Source organism: Cynocephalus volans, chromosome 4 (genome assembly GCF_027409185.1).
Source record: "Cynocephalus volans isolate mCynVol1 chromosome 4, mCynVol1.pri, whole genome shotgun sequence".
NCBI classification, from domain to species: Eukaryota; Metazoa; Chordata; class Mammalia; order Dermoptera; family Cynocephalidae; genus Cynocephalus; species Cynocephalus volans.
Window position 1 is genome coordinate 38,985,301 of NC_084463.1, and position 25,423 is coordinate 39,010,723.

The following is a 25,423-nucleotide window of genomic DNA, read 5'->3' on the forward strand; positions in this document are numbered from 1 at the left end:
ACTTGGAAATAATGCTTCCCTTATTCAGTCTGGAACCCCACAGCACCGTCAGTCACCTTACACACAAAGAAACTGCCGGCGAACCTCCCCCCCACACTCCCCAGTAGGCGTCTGCCCCGCGCGAGCAGATGCGGGCCTTTCCCGCCACTGTTTGGTGGACGCTGGAACATCATGACTTGCCTTCAGCCTGTACGCCATTCCCGGAGCCGGGTTTCGTGACAGTTCGCTACACCTGATCGCCTCTTTGTGATGGAGTAGGGTTGGTCTCGGTTGGAAGAAGTGAGATGAGACATAAGTCTTCCCTAATTAGCTTCCTACTTTTCCCCATCCACCTTAGGCCACAAATCCCATCACCGCCATCTGCTCGGCCCTTAACTACTGAGACCATACAGGTAACTGTTCCACACCTTTCACTCGAGATTTATCCCCAAAATGTTCCCATACAGCCTTTTATTTCAAAGTTTCTTCCATACAGTCTCAGAGAGAAAAGAGTCCCTCTTTTCCGAAGATAACTCCTCAACTTCATTCAACAATGACTGAATGTTTCGGATGTCGGTGCACTTGGGAAGAGAGATGACAGTTTTTTAAGTCTCCTTCCTCGAGGTTAGCCTGGTGGGAAAAGACATCTGTTAACTTGGTACCTCCTCCAAAGCACTGCTCAGCTGTCATTCCCGGATGCCCTCTCCACCGGTTCCTCTCTCTACCTTTACTGCTGTACCTCTCCATCCACACACACACACCCTCCGCCTTGATTCTGCTTTATCACCTAAAGGCCATTCTGTCTCTGCGTCCCTTCATTGCCTCCACTTTTGCACCTTATTTTCACCAATTCCATGTTATCTAGCTTGGCCCCGAACACTCCTTTAAAATTGGCTTTAATTTTTTAGGAATGGCCTCTTAATTGACATCTCCAGTTCTCTTGACATCTCTTCTTGAAACCCTCCAGCCTTCATATTTGCAGAGTGTAATTACCCCTATTTTGGCCTCTTAATTGACATCTCCACAGTTCTCTTGACATCTCTTCTTGAAACCCTCCAGCCTTCATATTTGCAGAGTGTAATTACCCCTATTTTACCTTTGTCCACACTCCATGAGCAAAGATAAGTGGAGAAAATCTCAAGACTTTCTGAATCCTGAAAAAAACTAAGCAAATACTTAGCTCTAGAGCTGAAAAGATGTATTTGAGTGTAATGAACCACCCTTCTTTCACCCTTCTCTCTGCACAGTGGCCATACATTAGAGGTGAACTGCTGGAATGTCTAGACGTTCCAGACTGTTGTTCATCTTGTATCCCTGGCACCCAATTCAATAAATGCCCTTCCTCTGTAGATATCCTCAAGTCACCAAAGCTCTCCCCACAACACTCAACAACCTGATATGAATTTATAGTGACATGATCTGCCATTCAAGGTATATGCAGGCAGGAGAGCCTGGACTCTGATGCCAGGCTACCTACATCTGAATCCTAGTTCTCCCTCCCTCTTCCTAGCTGTGGAGCCTTGGACAAGTAGCTTTAACCTGCCAGTTTCCTCATCTGTAAAATTGGGATAAGTACAGCACTTGCCTCAGAGGCTTACTGAGAGGATTTAAAGAAGTTAACTCGTGTATCTAGAAAAGCACTGGCATGTGGAAGTACTCAACAAATGCTAGCTATTATCTTGCCTCTCAATACCTAACCTTACTTGCCAAATGGAAAGGAGGAATAGAACTCCCACTGTGGTTTCCAAATCTCCTCAGACATTGAGTAGAGTATTATGGCCAGGGGTGCCTCCCAGGGAATAAGAAGTGATACCTATCCAGTTAAAAAAAAGTCAGATATCTCCCTTAGTTCCCCTTTACCAATTTTAAGTATGCCTCAGCCATCAAAATCCAAAGCCTTCCAAAATGTGACAAACTTCCAGATTAATCTCCCGCTATTTACTTCCCTAAATGTACCCTATTCTTACATCAGACTATTACTTAACATCCTGTTCCAACATACCCCCATCCTCACTCCACCTGTTGAACCCATATCCCTTCCAAATCCTGCCAGCTCAAATAGTCACTCTTTTATGCCTACTGTATAATTTCTACTTTTATTACAAAGCTGTTACCTTTTGTAAATTCTGGAAATGCCTTCTCCTACTAGAATGAGTTTGTGTGCAGACAACCTTTCTATTTTTTACACAACCATAGTGTTTAGCACAGTATCTTGCACATAGTACTTGCTCCATATTCACTAAGTTAAATTGGAGAATGGTCGCAAATCATTATCCCATTCTAACCCTAGGTACCTTTATAAAGATTGAAACTTCAAAAACATGAACCCCTTGCTGTGATCCTACATAAGTCTACAAGTCTAAAGCAAGTCCTTTGGGAATTGCTTGAAAAGGATTTTCTGTTTACACTGAAATGCTAATTTAAAGACAAAACATTTAATGATTACACACAGCAAAACTCAAATGTTCTTTGAATTAAAATTAATAGAATATATTCCATCAGCTCTTTATCCTTCGTAATGTTAAGAAGCTCTGGGAGTATGACACTATTCAAGGAAAGGTGTCTTTGAAAATTGTAATACACATAGTTATAACAATTATGTCACCTATGTGATTAACTAATAGACATGAAATGCTATGCAAAATACATCTCTCTCTCTAATCCTGAGGAGTACATCCTTGACAATTCTTGAGAAAAAGGAGCCCAAAAGAATATTACTAGTCCCACAATTTTAGCCATTTTACCATAATTATTGTCAAATATGTTCTGATGTTTACTATTTAGATTGAAAGTCACAATCTATCAGTTCTAGATGTTAGTCCACATACTGACTTTCTACCTTTTAAATAAATGTAGTACTTGTTCATCCCCTAATTTATTTGTTTGGAGTTGCTTTTTTGTTTTTGCAACTCAGTAAAAGGACAGTAAGCCTTACCAACTATCTTAAATAAAACACATTCTATTTTGATAAGGCAAAAGGTTCGTGTCTTTTAAAATATATTTTATTAAATAACCTACTTCGATAATAATTATAAAAGTTTTAAACATTAATTCCAAGTAGTAAAAGGCAATTTCCTTTTTAAAAAAAGAAGACCAAAAAGTCCATAATGTTTTGCTGTTTTTTACACAGGAATGCTTTATTTTACATGCAAGTTACTTGCAACATTAGCCTGTAAAATTAAAACATTTCTTAATGTTTCAAAGGCAGACTTAATTTCATAATGATACACTTCCACGTTAACCAGTATGACAAAGCATAAGAAACTTAAGATTATGATAACAGTTCAAAATAAAATTTACAAAAGAGGCACTTTGAAGTCAGCTACTATGTGTAACTTCCACAGTTAATGTTACTTGTATGTTTCTCATTTCATCAAAGGTGAAGTAAATGTTCCTTTGATGCAGATGCACAAACAGGTTTAACTTCCAAACATTATGTTCTGGTTGTAATACATGCAAGACACACCCTAAATTAGAAAAATCTTCTGAAAGAAAATGAAGAAAAACAAAAAGCAGCCAGGAATGAAAGGATTTACAAGCATTTGAATGAATTCTTTAAATGTTAAATCAGTGTTTTAAACCCCTTCATTCTCAGGTAGGGGATTAAGAGGCTGAGAGAGGTATTGTCTGCAAGGGTGAGGATACGGGAGGCTGGCAGTGTCAGCATCGCAAGAGTGCTCTACCAGAGGAGGAGGAGGAGGAAGGAGCTGGGTATGACTGGACCATCTCCATACAGCCCATGGGGAATCCAGAGGGGTAAAGAAATACCTGAAACAATGAAGACAGGAACAAAACACCAAAACAAAACAAAAACAACAGGGGGGAAAGGAAAAAAAGCAAGAAAAAGAGAAAAGTAGTAAATACAAAGAGAACCAAAGAGGAGAAAACACATGCTGGAAAGAAAAAGCTTTAGTATATTCATGCCAAAACTAACAAAACATAATAGCACAAATCAAGACCCTTACTCAAAGCAAGATTGCTTAAGCAGGTATAGAAATTTGAAAGAAAGAAATACAGTCTGTTAAATTTAAAATGTCAAAAAAAATTATCAGTATGAATGTTACAAAGAAAGACATTAATTTTATAAATTTAGAACACTTTTCTCATCTCTCAAAAACACATTTGATGCTATTCTGAAAATTTATAAATCTAATGAGCTTTATTTTAAGCAATGCTTCATTTATAGCAGCACCAGGCACACATTTTTCCAGTGCATACATGACACTGAGAACCAATTCAAATATACTTTGACACAGTATGGCTGGCTACTGCAACATACGTAGGAAGAAACACATCATCAAACATACCTTTCTGCAAAAACCCTAGAATAGCTACACAAATTTTGAGTAAAAGAATACAAAGAACTATTATGCCCTACTGTTATTCTTCTGCCATTTTATAACTTACCCATAATACTCATGCATTTTAGCAAACTTAAAGATTTACAGCTTTGTCATCAAGGTCAGAGCTTTACAGGATATGAACTAACTGAAACAGCCAACTAAATTAAGAAAATCCTGAGACATAGAAAGTTGAAGTTAATTTGCATGCACAATTCTGGCAAAATTTTAACTGCTTCTCTTATGTTTCCATTTTGATTTGAAGGAAACTTTAAGCCATGGAATCACACCATTAAAAATATACAACTGTGTTTTAGAATATTTTCTCTTTCGTGAATATGAATTGAAAACTTATAAAGGTGTTTTCATTTTACTAACAAATTATAAATGTTTAAACAATACCATATGCTTAACTTGGCTACAAACTGTACAGTCAAATTATTTTCATTTTACTACTACTGCTTTACTAATTTACTCCTTTACTAATATTTCTAAAATATTGCAAACAAATGACAGACTTGTACTGAATAATATCATGTATAAAGCAATTCTACAAAAGGTAGACAAATCAGTACTCAAAACAATTTTTTTTTTTCTGACCAGTAAGGGAATTGCAACCCTTGGCACAGTGTGGTCCACACCACGCTCAGCCAGTGAGTGCACCGGCCATTCCTATAGAGGATCTGAACCCATGGCCTCGGCGCTACCAGCGCTGCACTCTCCCGAGTGCGCCATGGGGATGGCCCTCAAAACAATCTTTATGAAAAATATTTATTCAATCTTCAAATTAAAATTATAAAAATTCATCATTTTAGCTGTTTTAAAAAACAAAAGAAATATATTCCCCAAATGGAATAAAGTGTTATTTTCCCTTCTCCCAACTACTTATATAAGGATGGTAACAACCCTTTTAATTTTTAAACCCAAGTTAGTTTCAGGAACATTTCAAAAAAAATTGTTTTGGTGACAATGTCTTAACAAAAAGCCCCTCCATTTATATTTCAAAAGTTTCAAATAGTGTCAATAAACTGACTAGTACAAAAATTGATATACACTGTGTTTTTAAAGGCCTTTTGGACTGCGTTTAGTAGTAAGCAGGCTGCTGGTGTATCTTGAGAGAGGTCAAACAGCACTGGGGAAGGGGAAAAGGAGCTTGCTTTCCATTGCTGTGTGCATGCAACAAGCAGCAAAACAGCAAAGTTACTCAATTTAGCTTGTACTCAGCCGTGCTTTCTGTTAAAGGACATAATACAAATGGAGAAGGGAAAATGCATCACAGATCTAACACAGATGATTATTGGCACAATAAGAATACAGATCAAAATGTCAAAGCTATTTACAAAAGAAAATATGCAGTACAGGTAATAACCAAAAACCAGATTTTTTAAAAAAATTAACTCTAGTATTCTTTGCTTCATGAAATCATCTTTATAATCTGATGTAACCTGAAATTGTTTTGTTGCAAATACTTAAAACCTCAAAATCAAATAGTTGGACTTCTTTATAAAAATATAACAATATAAAGATAGTTGAAGAAATTTTAAATACAATTTTCTTTTCTTTAGGATGACAACAGGACAACCACAGGACAGGTTAAGGCTGTGTTTGAAGCTTCCTGAATTATTTTCCAAATTATTCACAAAAGCATATTAAAATAATTTTATCTTACAAATCCACATATTTGAAATTTGGGTATGAAAACAAGAGGATGACTCTTTCAATCACACCAAATATTCTTTATTATGATAAACGAGAATCTAACTTATGCTAAATATTCTGAAAATCAAGATCTCAGATGTCATCTCCTCTTATAATCTCCATTAAAGTTTTAAACACAAAAGCCAAATCATTTAACTCACTCTCTTCTACAAAGCCTTAATTAATGTATTTTATTTAAAATTTCAGTTTGACCTGACGCAAAGGCCACACTATAAGCACTAAAAAACACTAATGCTCACCTAGGACTAAAACCCTCACTATTAAGCCATATTTCTTCTTCCTCTCATCACTGCAGAAGCAAAGTAAAATCTTAAACAAAGCTATAAACATTTCTACTAATAGGCCACTAAATTTCAGAATATAATTTAGCTTAATGACCTCACAACCTACCTGTAAATATTAGGACCAAGTAAGCCAAATACAGAGCTAACGAAGTGAATTTTTAAATTCTAGTGTCATAATTACATGTGAATTTCTTCATTCTATCTTATAATTCATGAAATAAACCGCCATCAGTATTGCTACCAGAATGATTTAAAAAGAAGACAATTTCTAGTTTTCCCACAAAATAGCCTACCTGCCAGCAGAAGATCCATTTAATGGATTTTGAAGATTTGGAATATTTGAACCTAGGGACAGATTTGAGTTTCCCTGCTGAGAACTCCCATTGACTGGGCTTCCATTACTTCAGAATACCAGTGCACTTCCAATTGTCCATATAATTAGCTGAAAAGAAAATGGTCAAATACATTAACATGATTAATACCTATGCGCAAGGGCACAAATCTGTACCTGTGTCCTTAAACTACAATTAAAGAAATGAGAGAGAAGCTATGGGCTACATTTCTTTCAGGATAAACATTAAAGACCTTTTTAAGATGAAATACAGATTAAGTATCCCTTGTCCAAAATGCTTTGAACCAAAATTGTTTTAAATTTTGATTTTTTCGAACTTTGGCATATTTGCATATACATCATGAGATGTTTTGGGGAGGGGACCCAAGTCTAAACATCTAATTCATTTATGTTTCATATATTCCATATATACATAGCCTGAGGTAACTTTACACAATATTTTAAAATAATTTTGTGCATGAAACAAAGTTTGTGTACACTGAACCATTAGAAAGCAGAGGTGTCACTATCTCAGCCACCCATGTGGACAGTCCGGTTGTCTGGCATCACCATAATTCCTGATTCTAAATTTATATGCTACCCATAAGCAATAATTTTCTTACACTTATTCACACATAAGTATTTAACAATAAAAAATATGACATACCACTAATACAGTGAAAAAATAAGGTGTTCAGGGCAACTAAGCAGCACAGTAGCATCACCAGGACACCCGTGTCAGCTGTTCAACAACAAACAAGGGTAGGCTGAATAAAACGTGTGTTATGCACCTGCGTTCTGACTGCGACCTGTCACATGGGGTCACATGTGGAATTTTCTTTTTGTGGCGTCTTGTCAGTGCTCAAAGTTTCGGATTTTGGAGCTTTTGGATTTCAGATTTTCAGATTAGGGATGCTCAACCTGTATGTATTATCTCAGTTTTAACAATTTTTTTAAGTTTTCAAAGAATTACTAATTTAAAAAACATAAAGCTTTTACCACCCACTTCCCTTCTTTACAAGATAAATTATTAGCAGAGACCATTCTCTAAGCTACCACATTATCACATTATGAAGTTAATATCAAAATAAAATCTTTGTCTTCATAATAATGAATGTCCTTACATATATATGTAAGGTAGTGGAGTTGTCTTCTGGGTAATGCAAGCATAAGTTATGTGGGTGCCTGACTGATGTCTTCACAAATGAATGTAGGTAACTAAACCCTTGGACTTTGAGTGGTTTATTCAGAATGGCCCTAATTCTTTGAATGCAAATTTGGTCACTGGAGACAATAAGCCCAGGAAACCCAAGTTAGGGAGCCTGTTGGGATGCTGCTTGGTGGTCCTAAGGCCCAGAGGTGGAAAAGAACAACAAAGCTCTTAAAATCAAATTACACTGAGGAAAGGACGGTCTGGGCTGGTTCTACCACAGCCTAATATGCATTTGGGAGGCCCTCCAGCTTAGCCAAACTGCACTTTGGAAAACAATAACTGCTCAGGGTACATGAACTAAGACAGCTATAATTTTGGATGCTCAGCATGAGACGCCACCTACTGCGGTGATACAGAAATCATGGACACCTCTGCCCAATGCGTAAACATTCATGGAAAAGTGCAGAACCAAGCTACAAGGACCACAATCAGTGTCAACTGACCAGATCGAGTTCTCTCTCAGCCTAGCACTTGTAAGAAACTTTCAGAATCAGGGCCCCAAGGTTTTTGAGTTTGGGGGAATTGGAGAGAGGAAGTGGGGAGAAATTGGATTTTCTCCTGTTCAGGACTGGTTATCTAAAGCAATTCTTTAATAAGACAGGAGGTATCTGTAGTCCGATCCTGAGTTTGTAGAGCAGTCACTCAAGTTACATATACGGTTAATGGTATCTTTTTATTACAGACACTGCATATTCTGTTATAATTACCTCAGTTTTAAAAGGTGCTTTGTTCCACACAGGACTTAAAAATAATTAAATTAGTCATTAACTGCTATGAACTAGGTAAACTGATATTCAAAATAACACAGATTACGATATTAATTTAAAAGTAGCTGTAAAAGACCATTTTTTTTCAGAATATTTCAGTTTACACTCTTCAGTGAAATTGCTAAAGTAGAAATATAAAGCAACAATTCTCTCTTCACTGAACCCTTACCTTTCCACGGTCTCACACAGCCGTCACCTCCTGACGACGCCAGCACTGTTCCTGTCATATTCCAACTCACTCGCCAGACCTGAGAATTATGATTAGCAAACTGAGCCACTATATGGATTTCATATTTCGTTGGCCCACCAGAAACTTAATAAAAATAATTTTCTGTTAATAAAAATAATTTTCTGAGGAATTCTGAGGAAAATTTATATATATATATATGCTGTTCTAGATAAAAAATACAAATGGTCTTGTGTACTTACCACATTATTTTATAATAATCCCCCCACCCACCCCTTGGCCCTGGAGCTGGGCCACGTCATTTTCATTTGACTCCCCAGGACCGTAGTGATCCCAGCACATAAGTGATATTCAGTGACTGTTTCAAGGAAGAAAGAAATAACAAAAGAGGATTTTATTCCCATAAACAACGATGAGAAATAAAGTAGATGATAATTAATTTAAAAAGGAAGGATGGCAGGAAAGAAGAATGGAAGGACGCAAGGAGGAAAAACGGAAAGAAAACTGAAACCCACAATTCAAAATTAAAGCTAAACAGGTTATTTACAGGAACATCTCAATGCTAATTTAGTTTTCCCTACGTAGACTGCCACTTATTCATTTAAACATCCACAGAGTACCACTTATATTCAGAAGATCTAATTAGTTGTTAGTATTAACCTAAGTAAACACAATTAAGAGAATATAAACCTCCTCTCTTTACTCAATTCCCAATCCCAAGTCATATATTTATACATAAAATGTTCATTAAAGAATTCATTCTTCAGCTCTTGGGCCGACCCTGTGGCGCACTCGGGAGAGTGCAGTGCTGGGAGCACAGCAACGCTCCCGCCGCAGGTTCAGATCCTATATATGAATGGCCGGTGCGCTCACTGGCTGAGTGCCAGTCACGAAAAAGACAAAAAAAAAAAAAAAAAATAGAATTCATTCTTCAGCTCTTACTTACCTCTACTCTCTCCTCCACCCATAAAGATAATGAGAAAGCAAGAGTATTTGCAAATTCATAATTGTTTTCAAAGCTCACCTCATAGGCTTTAATGTAAAAATTTTCACATCTTTGGTTGCCATTGCTAGAATATGGAAAGATCTTCCCAAGTTCAGAGCAAATGCAATATCATGTACAGGATCAGTGACTGTCGTAAGAATTTCAGCTTTTGCATATTTTCTAATAAAAAAACCATACAATTTACACTAAAAATTTCAGAAATGATTTTGCAAAAATCCACACATAAATGTACCTCAAAATTTTTTCATACTGCTCACAATCAAACAGTGCCTACCTCTGTAGTGGGCTGAAAATAAAGGACCCAAGAAAGATACGTCCAAGTCCTAACCCCCAGCACTTGTGAATGTGACCGTATTCAGAAAAAGTGTCTTTGCAGATGTGATTAATGATCTCAGGATGAGATCATCCTGGATTTAGGGTCGGCCTATGTCCAATGTCCAGTGTCCTTATAAAAGACAAAAGAGGAGAAACAGAGACACAGAGAAGGCCATGTGAACACAGCAACAGAGACTGGAGTTATGTTGCCACAAGCCAAGGAACTCCTGGAGCCAACAAAGCTGGAAGAGGCAAGGATTTCAGAGCAAGCACAGCCCCACCAACACCTTGATTTCAGATTTCTGGCCACCAGAACTGTGAGTGAGTAAATTTCTGTTAAGCCACCCAGTTTGTGGTCATTTGTTATGGTAGCCATAAGAAACTAATATAACCTCCCAGGTTTCCTCCTTTGATAATACAAGTTCGGCTTAAAACAGCTTAGTAAAAATTTAATTAGAAAGGTCTTGATTTATTTGCAATTAATATCTTTTTTAAGGAAAGGGTAATGAATTTCCTAAGCATTTGAATATAAATAAAAAAGTAAGGCTGATAAAAAACAGGAACTGAGTTTGTGATGATAACAGGAAACTATGCCAAAGTCTATTCATTCTTACAATTCTATTTCTTTGTCTGGAAATAGAGAATAAGAGGACAATAAAGGAGATGGCAGGTCAGAGTTTCCTATTAGGTTCTATGTCTTCAATTGAATATCATGAACAGAACTGGAGCAAGCAACCCTGTGTGTAGGACGAGGGACAGAGAGATGTCCCCATCCCACCTTTCCACTACCCTCCTCTAAGATATTGGTGTTTCCAGCATTCTGTACTTGATCTTTTCTTTACCCCAATATTCTTTCTGAAATACCTACCAACTTGGTTCTCTCCTTGACCTCTTCTCACCCTGTACGATCACTGTACACAATCTTGTGCACATCCTTGCTTCTACTGCATGGTCCGCATCAGCCTGGGCACTTCTGAGAAATGCAGGACCTCGGTCTCCATCCCAGGCCTACAGAAGCAAAATATGCATCTTAACAGGATCCCCAGATGATTCACATGGACATTAAAGTTTCTATACCCAAGGTTTCACTACCTATAAACAAATAACTCCTATATCTATCACCTCCAGCCCCATCTGCCAAAGGCCAGAAATAGGAGAGGGCTAGTTAAGAGCACACACTGCAGTCTGAATGCCTGTGTTTCAATCTGCACCAAATCCATTATCAGCTGAAACTTGACCTTGAGCAAGAAGTTCTCTGTAAAGTGGGGATAACACCAGTACTGACTCTAAGTGACCCATGACCCCCACCTCCTGCTATCACACCCTTTTGGAGTCTTGTCCTGCAAGTGTGGGTGGGTCCCATGACTTGTTTCTTAACCAGGGGAGGGAATATGGCAAAGGTGAGGGGACGACATTTGCATGACTACAGTGCACAGCTGGCACTGCCTGCCTTATAAGATGCACCCCTGTGGGCCTTAAGCAGCAGCTGTCTGCCTTATAAGTTGCACCCCTGTGGGCCTTAAGCAGCAGCTGCCACGCCATGAGCTCCCCTAGGGAGAGGGGACACATAAGTGCTGCCAACAACCAGCTGAGCGCCAATGTGGAGCCTTCCCCAGTCAGGCCCTAACTCCTGAGCCACAGACATTGTAAGATAATAAATGTGTGTTATTTAGTCCACTAAGTTTGTGATAATACTGTTATGCAGCAACAGGTAACTAATCTTTGACATCATATCCATCTGCCCTTTAGAGATTCCCACCTGCATGCCCCAAAGGCACCTCAAACTAAGTATGTCCCAAGTGAACTCTCTCTCCATTCACATTCATTCACTGCTCTGTGCAGTCCCCATCTCAATAAATGGCACGACTATCAGACAAGCCAGAAACCAAGGACTCACTTGCTCTTCAACTGGCAACTCACTCATGTCAATTCCAAGCCCTAGACAAGTCCCCTCCTCTTCATCCCATTACCTTAGTGCACATCCTCATTCTTTATCACAGTGGGGCTACCACATTAATTCTGACTCCCCTGCTTTCAGTCTCACTTCCCCACAGCTGCCAAGGTCGACTTCCTAAAAGGTAAATACAACCATATAACTCTACAGGACCCTTCAAAAGTCCAAATGTGATAGGAGGAACACCAAACTTGAGTGCTTGCAGCACTCTCCAAATTCTGCCTGGCCTGCTGGCATGCCTCTCTTCCACCCATCCTCCCAATCTAACACCTCACCAGGATGGATCTGCTCCACATCTTTGCTCTTGCTTCCTCTCTGCCTGCAGAACACCCGCCATCTTTCAAGACTGAGGCTCAAACATCAACTTCTACCCAACACTTCTCATAGCCCTCTCAGGCAGAAGTGACAGCTCTTTTCTGCTCTACTGTACCTGGTACAAGCTACTACCCTAGCATCTACTGCAGTTTACTGTATTGAGCTCATATCCTAAAGACTGTAAGCTCCTTAGGTACAAGACTGCAGTATAGTCACGTTTTTATCTTCAGCTCTTAGTACAGTCCCTGATGCTTATGAAATGTTGGAAAAAATTGAGATTTTTTTTTCTTACCTGAGACAAGCTTTATACTTTAATAAAGGTTCTCTAAAGTTTTTCCTATCTGCAGGAACTGAATAAGAGCCACAATGAGAGTAAACAAGGAGAATAAACAAAAAAGACCTATTTCTGGTCCTGACTCCTGTATTTGACCTTAGACTGGTCATTTTACTCTGTTGGTCTCAGTTTCTTCCTTTGTTAAATAGTGCTAATATAAAAGCTGCCTACCCTACTCATAAGGTGGTTGTTAAGACTCAAATTTCATAATATATATGAAATGGCATTTGCATTATTATTATCAAGTCTAGATCTGTCTTAATATTTTCACTCACCAATAAAAATAAATATATCCAATACTGGTTAATTTGGCAAATGTTTCCTGTGTACCACCAAATGGAGATACTGCTTACAAGAAAATAAACAGGTATTAATAACTGGATGCTATGTAGTCCACTATCACATAGCCTCCATGTGAACACGCTCAATCTAAATAAGAACCTTCAAACAACTCTTACTCAAAGAACCAACACCAAGAAATACAAAAAGTGCCGAACTGAAAAAGTCAGATTACTTCCTAAGTCAATCACACACGTGCGTGTCCACGCAGACACTTACCTACCCAACTCCACTGCCCTCCCCGCCCATTTCAGATGCTGAAAATGCCAGACACTTTGCTATCTGACTCCCCGGCAGCTAAAGCATGAGTGGATGACCCAATTCTGACCAGCAGCACTGATGAGAAGCCAGCTAATATGCCTCTAGAAAAGTTTTTTTCTCCCCAATATAAAAAGACACATGAAAGGAAATAACTGCATGTGAAACCTGGAACTGCTGCAGCCTCTTATGATCATAAGAGGGAGCTGTCACCAACATACTAAGGATGACAGTAAAGAAATGGAAAAGACTTAGGTAGGTCCCTGATGTCACCATCAAGCAAGGGAGTCATTTAACAAACCCCAGAACTGCTCCACCCCTGGCTCCTTGTTACGTGAGACAATACAGAGGACCCATCCCCTAATCTGGATTTATTGTTTAAGTGATTCATATGCAACCAGAGATTATTTTAACAGTGGGTTATTTTAAGTAGTCAAGTAACTTCTACTTGCCTGTATTTGCTTTCAGAACTAACTGCAAGTTCTTTCTTTTTAATCAAATCTTATTTATCAAGTACTTTTATTTTCTTATGTTTTTAGAAATGGTCCACCTTTTAAGTTTTGGATTTATGCCTCCGTATTCATTCTGTTCAGCTAAGTTTGAAAATTACTTTAAAAATACTAATTCTTCATGAAGCCTCTTTAAAATGTGCTACCAATTTGATTCATAATTTTAATAGCTAAAAAGGCTATGAAAATCTCAAAAAGGTCTAGAGGAAGGTTCTTAAATTCTAGAAGTATGCTGGCAAATAAGTAGCACTAGCCACATGTGTCTATTTAAATTTAAATTAATATAAATTAACAAATTCAGTTCCTCAGTTGCATCAGCCACATTTTGGGTTTCAATAGCTGCATGCAGCTAATAGCCACTGCATGACATGGCACAGATACGGACCATTTCCACCACCCCAGCGAGTTCTATAAAACAGCACAATTGTAGACAGCGCCTCTCAGAAGAAGTCAAGAACCCAGGAAGGTAGAAGATATAACAGCCCCTCAGAAACCCAAGTGGTAACATTCTGAATTGCAGAGCTGTAGTGGATTGAATTATGTCCCCTCTAAACTCACTGAAGCTTGAATTGTGTCCACCAAGTTTCATGTATTAGAAACTTAGTCCCCACTGTGACTGTAAGGAGGGTGGGAAATCCTATTATCGTAATTGAAAGGTAGAGCCTTGAAGAGGTGATTGGACTGTAGGACCATGCAGTAGTGAATGGATTAAAAATGGTGGTCAAGGGCACAGTTCTGAGGAATTTAAACGAAGAGGAGAGTCTGTTTCTCTCTGCTCTGCTCTCTCTGCTTCCACCATCTTGCAATGTGAGACCTCTGGGTCACTGTCACTGCCACCACCAGATGGACTTTGGACATCCCAGTCTCAGAAACTGTAAGCAATAAATATTCTTTACAAATCACCCAGTTCCAGGTGTTTTGTTATAAGCAACAGAACCAGACTAATACAAGAGCCCATGAGAATTATACCAGTTCGTCTCTTCTGCTTCTTGCAAGGCCTGACTTCTAGATCCAAGAATTTTGTCTAGCACTTATGAAGCCCACCTGATCACCTGATGGATGCTCTTTCCTCCATAAGACTGAGTACAGATGCTCCTTGATTTGCAATGGGGTTACGTACCGATAAAACCCATCGTAAGTTGAAAATATCTAAGTCCAAAATGCATTTAATTCACCCAACCTACCAAACATCATAGCTTAGCCTAGCCTACCTTAAATGTACTCAAAACACTTACAGTTGAGCAAAACCATCTAACGCAAAGCCTATTTTATAATAAAGTGTTGAATATCTAGGGTAATTTACTGAATACTGTACATTATGTCAAAATTGTGATGGTTTCCCACCATTGGAAAGTTGGAAAATCATTAAGTTGAACCATCCTAAGTCAGGGACCATCTGTATATCTGACACAGTGCTTATGGCTCTCAGAGTTTACACATACCTATATCTCAACGTGACCAAAATTAATTTATCTCCACATGCTACCACACTCTACCCAAGTCTGCCCTGTTTCTCTAGAAATTACACGCTATCCATTAAACTGTTAAGCCAGAACCTGGAATCATCTTGATCCCTTCCCCTTCCCCCTCACCTCCCACATCTAATCAATCATCAGATCCGATTGATAGCACGTCTTAAATTATTCTCAAATTTCTCACTTCTCTCCATCCCCACAGGCACTATTCTATTCCACAGCCACTATAATTTCCCACCTGGACTATTTCACCAACACTGTTGCACTGAATCTACTCGTGTTCTCTCCCAACACTTTCCATACCGATGGAAGAGTTAAACCACTCTCTGATCCTATCATTCCCCGCTCACATTACCTGTAAGATAAAATCAAAACGACGGACGCTAGGTCTTGCAGATATGAGTCTTGTCTGTTTCTCACCACACTCCCTTCTGCCTACTTTGTTCCAAACACAGTAGAAACAGGTTGGTACATCTTGTCCACCTGGAGTGCTTCTGCCCTCTTTGTCTTGCCAACTTCTTATCCTATAGGTCTTCTTCTAGGTGAACCTCCTTTGCCCCAAAACTAGATGAGGTCCTCCCAGGTATAAACTCTTCAACACTGATTCTCCTAGATCATAAAATTCATCATCCTTTTTTTTTTTTTTTTTGTCGTTTTTTCGTGACCGGCACTCAGCCAGTGAGTGCACCAGTCAGTCCTATATAGGATCCGAACCCGCGCCGGGAGCGTCGCCGCGCTGCCAGCGCAGCACTCTACCAAGTGCTCCACGGGCTCAGCCCAAAATTCATCATCCTTTTTACTATTATTTTTTGTTTTCCCTGCAAATTGACTCTGGGATATCAACTATCTGTTCCTCCTTATCATTCAGCCCTAAATTATCAGAGTCTAGCACAGAACCTGGCATATCACAGGAAATCAGTAAACATGTAATGAATGATGCACAATTCAGTTAATGAATAAAGAAGCAGTACTGACCTGGTGTTCTCATTATATTCAAAAATCTGAACCTTGGCCATCACACTTGGACTATTGTCATCACTTCCTACAGCTATCATGGGGGAATGAGCACGACAGCTGGAAATGGAGAGTAAGAAGTAGTTTATGTAATGATAAAGTTAATACACATTTAATTCAGAGAATTAAAGAACTGGAGTCAAGCAGACAGACAACCTAAGTCAGCCTGTCCCTACTAGTTCTCTGTCATACACCTGACACAGCTACACCTTGCAAGTGTGCCTGCTTGAGAATGTTACACACAGAACTGAGGATACCGTCCTTCTGGATGGTTTTTAACATTTTCTTATGGCTTAGATAGAAAGGAGTTCTTTTCCCAAAAGAAAAGGTTTCAAGTATTCAATAGATTAAAAAAAGATACCTGAGAGGTCTTACCAGTTTTTCCTCCTGAAAGATTTGGTCACTAACTACAAAACAAAAAATAACCTGATTGTAACCAACTTTGTGACAAAAATGTTTTAAGAGCTTTATAGAAAAAGAAGAAACTCAGATGGAGAAAGAAGTAGAAAAGACTACCCCTCAGGAAGTCCTGCTCTCCATATGTTATTCATTTGAGGTCAACCTCATTTTGCAAAAGGCTAAAGATAAGCAATAAGAGAATGAATGGTTCGGGCCGAGCCTGTGGCGCACTCGGGAGAGTGCGGCATTGGGAGCGCAGCGACGCTCCGCCGCAGGTTCGGATCCTATATGGGACTGGCCGGTGCACTCACTGGCTAAGTGCCAGTCACGAAAAAGACAAAAAAAAAAAAAAAAAAAAAAGAGAGAATGAATGGTTCTACTGAAGTGACTTTTTCATTGCTATGCCTAACTACCTAGATATTGATTTTCTTTTCCTCCCTCATCCAGATTAAGTAATAGCTCTGTGAACATGTCACCCTTGCTTAAACTTTGACCTTGATATTATGATCTACTAACCCTTAATGCTAAAAACAAAATGTGGTAATTGAAAAAAGAATTTTCAGTTCTTTATTTCTAAACCTTTAGGTAATGAGATCAGATCATCTAATTAAGAAAATTACCAGGCAAACTGTAAAGTGCCACAGTAATAAAATAAAATTAAAAGTCATTTATAATAATTGCTGGCCACTCAGATAGATGTAAATCCCACAGTAGTTTCCATATCCCACAAAATTTCTTTTTTCAATGTACTACAAATATGTTTTGATTTTACGATATTAGATATTGAAATGAGGATCAAAAGTATATTTATAGTAACATTGTAAAATTACTAAAAACTAAATATTTTAAAAACATAAATTTTTAAAAAACATCTTTAAATCAAATTATGAAATGCTCAGATAACAACCTGAATTGAGGATTACTTCATTTGTATGACCAGCAACAAGATGTTCACATTTAAACCACTTTCTAAATATAATTCACAGCTAAACAGTGAGAAAAACCATCTAGCTTTCTGACTAAATAATGTAAACAGGTCACCTGTGTCTCCTTCTCCTCCCTCCTAAGGTTCCACTGAAATGATGAAAAAATAATACCATAACAGTGCTAGAAGTCAAGAAAGTGTGCCATCAGACATCAAGATTTTTGGAGGAATCCCAGGAAGATAGGAAACAGGAGGAGATCTGAATGAGAGAGAAAATGCAAAGGCAAAAGTGGTCCACACCACCATCAGTGGTAGAAAATTCCAGAAACTCCAACCTCCAATTAATAAATGCAAAGAAAAGAAATGAGTCACAGGGCTATTACGAAGTAATCTATTTAAATAACAGAATTCAGGGAACCAGGGACAGCTAGCAGCTGACCCTGCTCTAGGTTAAACAGTCTGAGAAGGATCCTAGTGAGATGGTTAGAACTTGAAATAAAGCAGTACATGCTCCAAAACTGGCAGGGAGAGAGGCAAAGAGGAACAAAACACACTGAAGTGTTCCATCCCCAAAGCAAAGTCCCCCTTTCTTTGGCAATAGGGTACCCAGCCTGCTAGACTGCTCTGGATATACAAACCCCACAAGAAAGCCTCCTGTCAGCCCCTCCACCTACATGGACCAAACTCAGTCAGCCTTCCTAGTTAACAGGGCGAACTGTGAAGACGAAAGAGCACGTAACAAGAAGAAAAACCAGCACCAGTGTTCTCTACTAGCCATAAAAGTCCCCTGTTCATAAATATAAATAGATAATCAAAGACTGACAGACACTTAAGGAAAACAAGGGGCACAGAAGATAAAGACCAGGGTGTACAGAAAGAACAACTGATCTTCGAGAAAAGAGATACAGCCGATCCTCCTTATTATTTACAGATTCTGTATTTGTAAACTGGCCTAAAATTTATTTGTAAGCATAAAACCTAACACTTGCAGGCTTCCATGTCATTCACCACCATGCACAGAGCAGCTCTGCAAAAACCGTGAGTTTCCTGATGTGCACGTTGCCAGCCGAGGTGACACAGTGACGCTCGTCCTTTACCCTCAGCTCTCATACTGTGAGCAAGGGCCCACTTCACACCCTACTTAGTGCCACACTTTTCCCATTTTGTGCTTTTTGTTGGTGATTTTGCCGTTTAAAATGGCCCCGAGCATAGTGTGGAAATACTCTCACGTGTATTCCTCAGCACAAGACTGTGCTGTGCCTTACGGAGAAAGCATGTGTTCAAAAGCTCTGCTCAGGCATGAGGTATAGCGCTATTGGACATGAATTCAATGTTAATGAATCGACATTATACGAGGGAACTTCAAAAAGTCTGTGGAAAAATAGAATAAAAGATAATAATATTTCCATGTGCTTTCTGAAGCACCCTCATATACTAGATAAGTTGTCCTTAAACAGAAACAGAAAACAAGGTTATACATTATATGCAGCTGATGAAAATGTTGTGACGGGGCACTTAACACTGTCTTCCCTCAGGAGCAATTCGGTATGCAGTGTTAGTTAATTCCGTGCCCACATCAACCGTACAGAACACGACTACTACAAATTATGAGAACTGATTGTAGTTCTGGGAAAAAATGGAAATAAATTTTAATTAGAATCCTCAGGGAAATATTGTATCCATGTAACAGAAACTGATTTGTATAAAAAAGGAGTAATCAGAGAAGAAGAAGACTTAACAATTAAAAATGACTAACATTCACCCAAAAATTCAATGATGGGATAAAATGTATATCTGGAGAACAAGCTGGAGATCTGGGAGACAAAGTAGTAAATCTCCAAACAATTTTAAAGAACTGGAAAGTAAATCTAGGGGGAACAAAAGGGAAAGTAAATCTAGAAATAATCAAATATGAGTTTCAGAAAGACAGAGTAGAGATGATGGAAGTTATCAAAGCATCACTGAATATCCCCAATTTGAGAGAAGAACCTTCATTTTGAAAGAGATCAGTAAGTGCCAAGCAAAACTTATCAAAAAAGATCAGCATGTAATAGTATATATCTGGACCTGTTTCAGAATAATCCAGGTTTTGTTTTTGTTTGTTTGTTGTTTTTTTGGAGGGAGGGCAATGAGGATACTTGTAGAGATGAAACAAGTGACTTGACTTGAAATAAGTGAGTGATGGGTATGAGGGTCTGTCCATTGTACTTCTGTTATTTACTTTTGGTGGATCTGAAATTTTCCCTAATAAGAAAAACTTAAAACAAACAAACAAACAAAACCATAGAAACATCCTGGTTAAATGTAAATCTAGGAATTTTTCTACCTCAAACCATACAAAGCAATTCCAGAAGGTTTAATTACCTAAATGTGAAAGGCAAAACCAAAAACCTTTCAGAATACACTTGACAGCATCAAGGAGGGGAAAAATCGCTCAAAAAATAAAACACAAAAAGCATTCTAACAATAAAGGAGAGACTGATAGATGGGGCTACATTATAATTCAGTTACATCAACTATCAAAAGCCATCATAAAAAGTGTCAAAATGACAAACACAAACTAGGTAACAGAACTCAACACTTGGAACAGAACTCAAAGTAATGAGACAAAATTCTAAAACCTTTCAGAAAGAACAAGCTACCTGCAAAAGAACCAGCATCAGACCAACCTCAGACTTCTCATTAACATAACCCAAAGTTAAAAAGATACAAGAATAATATCTTTGAAGTTAGAACTCAGTTTGTACTTAGAACTCGAAAACTAGCCTGGGCTAAAATTAAAACATGTTCAGGTATGCTAGAATTCAAAGTTCACCATCCAACCCATACGGGAAAAAATTACTTGTAGAGTGTGCCACTGAAATAAAAAAAAGATTAAAGAGAACATGATTATCATCACACATTGTACACAGGTACTGATATGCAACAATACCCCACAAATATGAATAATCAGTTATTTTTCAATAAAATAAAAATTTAAAAACATGAAACTTGTGACAGCTAATTATAAGCCAGAAGTAAAAGAATCAAGAAAGAAAACAGAGCATCTATCAGAGAGTAACATCAAATTATTCTGCATAAACAACAAAGTTTTCATGAAATAGATAATACTTGCACCAACAATGAATATTTACAGAATCTAATAATGTGAATCTGGTTGCTTCATAATTTTTAGAATCAACTTGTAGTCAGAAGCCAAAAATACTTATATATGTATTACATGTTTACAGAAATGAAACATAAATATCGTAAATCTTGCCAGTGTGCAAGCAACATCATCAAAATTAGGAAATGGAAGGATCAATGTGAAGTAGAAGCAAAATAAGCTATTTCCTCATTTTTCAGGAAAAAGGGGGGTCAATATATAGTCTAAAAATTGATAAATCTGTAAGTGGAGATATAAATGTTTTAGTTGAAATTATAATGATTTTCAACATAACTAAAACAACTATCAACATTACCACAAATATCTATCTAGTCATATCTTGGGAGGTACAAAGTTTTATAAATGCATTATATTCATCTTTCATTTCAGTGAGTACAAATACTGTTTAAAGACAACATAGCAAGAACCAGAGGTATAAATAAATGATTTAAAAATATAATAGGATCTGGCCAGTTAGCTCAGTTGGTTAGAGCATGGTGCTGATAACACCAAAGTCCAAGAAAATAAAGTAAAATTAAAAGATAAAATTAAATGAAATCAAACTTAATTTTAAAATAAGATAAATAAAATAGTGACCATCAGAATCAAAGTCTAAAAATAGAACTACTAAAGACATTTGTTTTGAGAGGGTAAGAGAACTTTTACCTTTCATTTTATATTCTTCTAGATTATTTGAATTTTTTTCTTTACCAAGTGATTCTCATAATTTTTAAAAAATAGTTTAATAGAGGAGCTGGCCAGTTAGCTCAGTTGGTTAGAGTGTGGTGCTGATAATACCAAGGTCGAGGGTTCGGATCCCCATAGTTTAATAAAAAACAACTATGGTATATTCCTACAATCACACTCTATATAGCAGTTTAAAAAATGAGGTGGGGCTAGAGATACTAAGATATGGATTTGTAAGAGCTTACAATGTATTTGTAAGTGAAAAAAGCAAATTGTAAGGAAGGAAAATATGTGTGTTTATACATATCTCTGTGTTTTGTGCCTACCTCTAGGTGTTCGTATGTATCTGGTTGTATTTGCACATATATGTGTTTATAAATACATTAAATATTTATTTATATATGCATAGAACCCAGAAGGTTCACACCAAAATATTTACAATGCTTGGCTTCCTCTATGGAGTGGAAATAGGAAGACAAAAGACATGACAGGGTGGAAAAGGGAGAATTTTTATTCTACGTATTTTTTTTTAACTCTACATATCTATATATTTTTGAGAACAGAAACCATCGAATTCTTAGCCTAAAAGTTACTAGCTTGTTTTACTAGGATTATATTATCAGAAGTTTGATATATAAGCTTACCTTGAAGGGTTCCAAGAAATACAACTACAGCTTAGCTTACACGAGATCTCATGCTGCAGAGACCACTGGCTGAGATTCATAACATCTGGTGCCTCATATATTCTCACTATACCATCTGCTGAACAGGTTGCTAACATAAGACCCATATGCTTGGGAGCAAATTTCACATCAGTAACAGAAGTTCTGCTATCCACTAGAGTTTCCTTTTAACCTGAAAAAAAATGTTAACAATTCCACCACATACAAAAACAAAGCATGGTAGAGTGAATGAGCACAGGCTCTAGAACCACACAGAAACTCCTCTGCCACTTACTGGTACATAATCCTGAATAAATTATTTAAAATCTGTCTGGGCCTCAATTTCCTACAAAGCACATGGCAGAATACTGCACACAGCTGGCAACTGCTAACAAACTAGTGAGCTATAGTCAACTACTCCTTTAAAGCAGAAGACAGTCTACCTTAGAAAGCCTAAGCTTTATCATGTAAGCAATCTCTCAAGTAGACCGGTCACAAAAACAGAAAATGTTAGAATTTTCATTTTGGTAGTTTTGTCACAGAAAGCACACTGCAAGCAGTAAATTAAACTTATTTAAATCCTTTAACAGCAAATGGAAGGCATGCAACTTCTTCTTTTAAGCATAAAAAGTTAGCTAGTCCTACTCAGACCACCACTCTTTACCTTTAAGTGAAAGCGTTTAATAGTGAATGGTAGGAAGCTGGCACTGTGCCGATCACAGAAGTCCAGCATCACATTTAAAAGCTATTTTCTGGTACCCAGATAAGACGATATTTGAGTGAAAATGTCAATAAAATTTAAAAATCAACAGTTTACTACCTGTGGTTACCAAAATACTTCTCAAGGAGTTTCAATATTAAAAGACCAATATTACATAAACATCAAATATCTTAGCAAACTTTTTTTCTACAAACACCATTGAATAAGTAACATCAACACAAATGTTGAAAAAATAAATGTATTAACTTAACTAATTGATTTAACTAATACAATAAACATCTTAAAATTAGAAGAAAAACTCCATACGCCACCACTCCTAAACCCACCCTATAGTATACTAAACTGATACACCTCAGACTGATGCCAGAAAAATTCCTTCTAATTGTATACATTTCCCTTCTCTCCTTAAGCAGCTGTTTGTCTTTTTTTTTTTTTTTTTTGTCGTTTTTTCGTGACCGGCACTCAGCCAGTGAGTGCACCGGTCATTCCTATATAGGATCCGAACCCGCGGTGGGAGCGTCGCCGCGCTCCCAGCGCAGCACTCTACCGAGTGCGCCACGGGCTCAGCCCAGCAGCTGTTTGTCTTAGGGAGGCCCCAGTGCAAAGGCAATCAGACCAACTCCTCCCCCTGCAAGAAAAGAGTTGTAAAATAGTATGAATAGCATTCAAGCTAGAAAGCTATGGTAATTAAAATAGTGTGGTATTGTCATAAGAAAACCAGTAGAATAGAATAGTCTAGAAATAAATCCTCCATGTATGGTCAATTAATTTTCAACAAGCGTGCCAAGACTATTCAACAGGGAAAGGACAGTCTTTTCAATAAATGGTGCTGAGAAAGCTGGATATGCATGTGCAAATGAATGAATTTGGACCTTCAGCTTATACCATATACAAAAATTAACTCAAAAGGGATCAAAAACCTAAACTAAGAACTAAAACTATAAAACTCTCGAAGAAAACCTCAGGGAAAGTCTTCATGACAGTAAATTTGACAATGATTCCTTGGATATGACCCCAAAAGCACAGGAAACAGAAGAAAAAATAAATAAACTGGACTTCGTCAAAACTTAAAAATTTTGTGCATCAAAGGACACTACAGGGCTGGCCAGTTAGCTCAGCTGGCTATAGCATGGTGCTGATAACACCAAGGTCCAGGGTTTGATCCCTGTACTGGCCAGCTGCCGGAAACAAAAACAAACAAAAGCACACTACCAAGAGAGTGAAAAGACAACCCAGAGACTAAGAGAAAATATTTGCAAACCATGTATCTGATAAGGGATCAATATCCAGAATATATAAAGAACTCCCACAACTCAACAACAACAAATAACAACCTGATAAAAACATGGGCAAAGGACTTGAATGAACATTTCCTCAAGGAAGACAAGCAATTGGCCAATAGCCCCATGAAAAGATACTCAACCTTGTTAATCATTAGGGAAATGCGAATCAAAACCACAGTGAGATACCACTTCATGCCCTCTAGGACGGCTATAACAAAAAAACTAGAAAATATCATGTGTTGACAAAAATGTGGAAAAATTGGAAACCTCGTGTATTGTTGATGGGAATGTAAGATGGTACAGTCTCTGTGGAAAACAGTTTGACGGTACCTCAAAAAGTTAAACATGAAACCACCATATGAGCCAGCAATTCCACTCCTAGATATATATCCAAAAGAACTGAAAGTAGGCTTTCAAACAGGTATCTGTACACCAGTGCTTATAGCAGTGTTCCTAACAATAGCCAAAAAATGGAAACCACCCAAATGGCCACCTACAAATGAACAGATAAGCAAAACGTGGTATACATACACACTATGAAGTATTATTTAGCTATAAAAAGGAATGAACTTTATGTATGCTTGATACATGAACATGATATATGAACATGGATGGACCTTGAAAACATTTTGCTTAGTGAAATAAGTCAGTCACAAAAGGACAATTACTGTATGATTCCACTTAACACAAATACCTAGAATAGACAAGTTAATAGACAAAGTACAGTAGATGTTACCAGGGGTTATGGGGAGGGGAAAAGGGAGGTATTATTTAATGTCACAGAGTTTATGTTGGGGATGATGAGGACTTCTGGGTATAGATAACAGTGATGGGTACATTGCATTGTGAATGTAATTCATGCCACTGAAGTACACCACTTACAAATAGTTAAAATGGGGGTCTGCCGGTTAGCTCGGTTGGTTAGAGCACAGTGTTATAACACCAGGGTCAATGGCTTGGATCCCCAGTACCAGCCCGATGCCAAAATAAATAAACAGTTAAAATGATGACCATTATATTAGATATATTTACAGCAATAAAAAAAAATGCATTAGCGGGGAAATGGGAGGAAAAGGGGGGAGAAGAAAACATTCCAGAAGAACACACAAAAAGCTGCAGTAGCGGCTGCCTCTAGGGAGAGACCAAGGTGGTGAGGGAAGGAGAGCATTTTCTGTGTGCACCATTTTGTCACTTTTGGATTTTATACCATGTGTATGATTATTACAAAAAACTAATGACAGAGGGAAAGAACAAGCATATGG

General features: G+C 37.8%; 1 protein-coding gene across 7 annotated transcripts in view; it reads right to left on the reverse strand.

Annotated features, from left to right (window-relative positions):
• Nucleotides 1-538: 538 nt before the first annotated feature.
• LOC134375477 (40-kDa huntingtin-associated protein-like) overlaps nt 539-25,423 on the reverse strand; it is a 34,818-nt gene continuing 9,933 nt past the window's right edge. Inside the window, exons 4-10 of one of the 7 annotated variants that reach the window (XM_063093928.1) lie at nt 22,140-22,350; nt 16,301-16,399; nt 11,010-11,149; nt 8,803-8,881; nt 6,616-6,764; nt 1,076-1,133; nt 539-609 (exon numbers count right to left, since the gene is read on the reverse strand). The gene's annotated coding sequence lies outside the window, so the exon portion shown is untranslated. Of the gene's footprint in view, nt 610-1,075; nt 1,134-3,719; nt 3,748-5,469; nt 5,553-6,615; nt 6,765-8,802; nt 8,882-10,195; nt 10,272-11,009; nt 11,150-16,300; nt 16,400-22,139; nt 22,351-25,423 lie in introns of those variants that run through there. The other 6 variants (XM_063093930.1, XM_063093929.1, XM_063093931.1 and 3 more) reach the window with 6 other exon arrangements.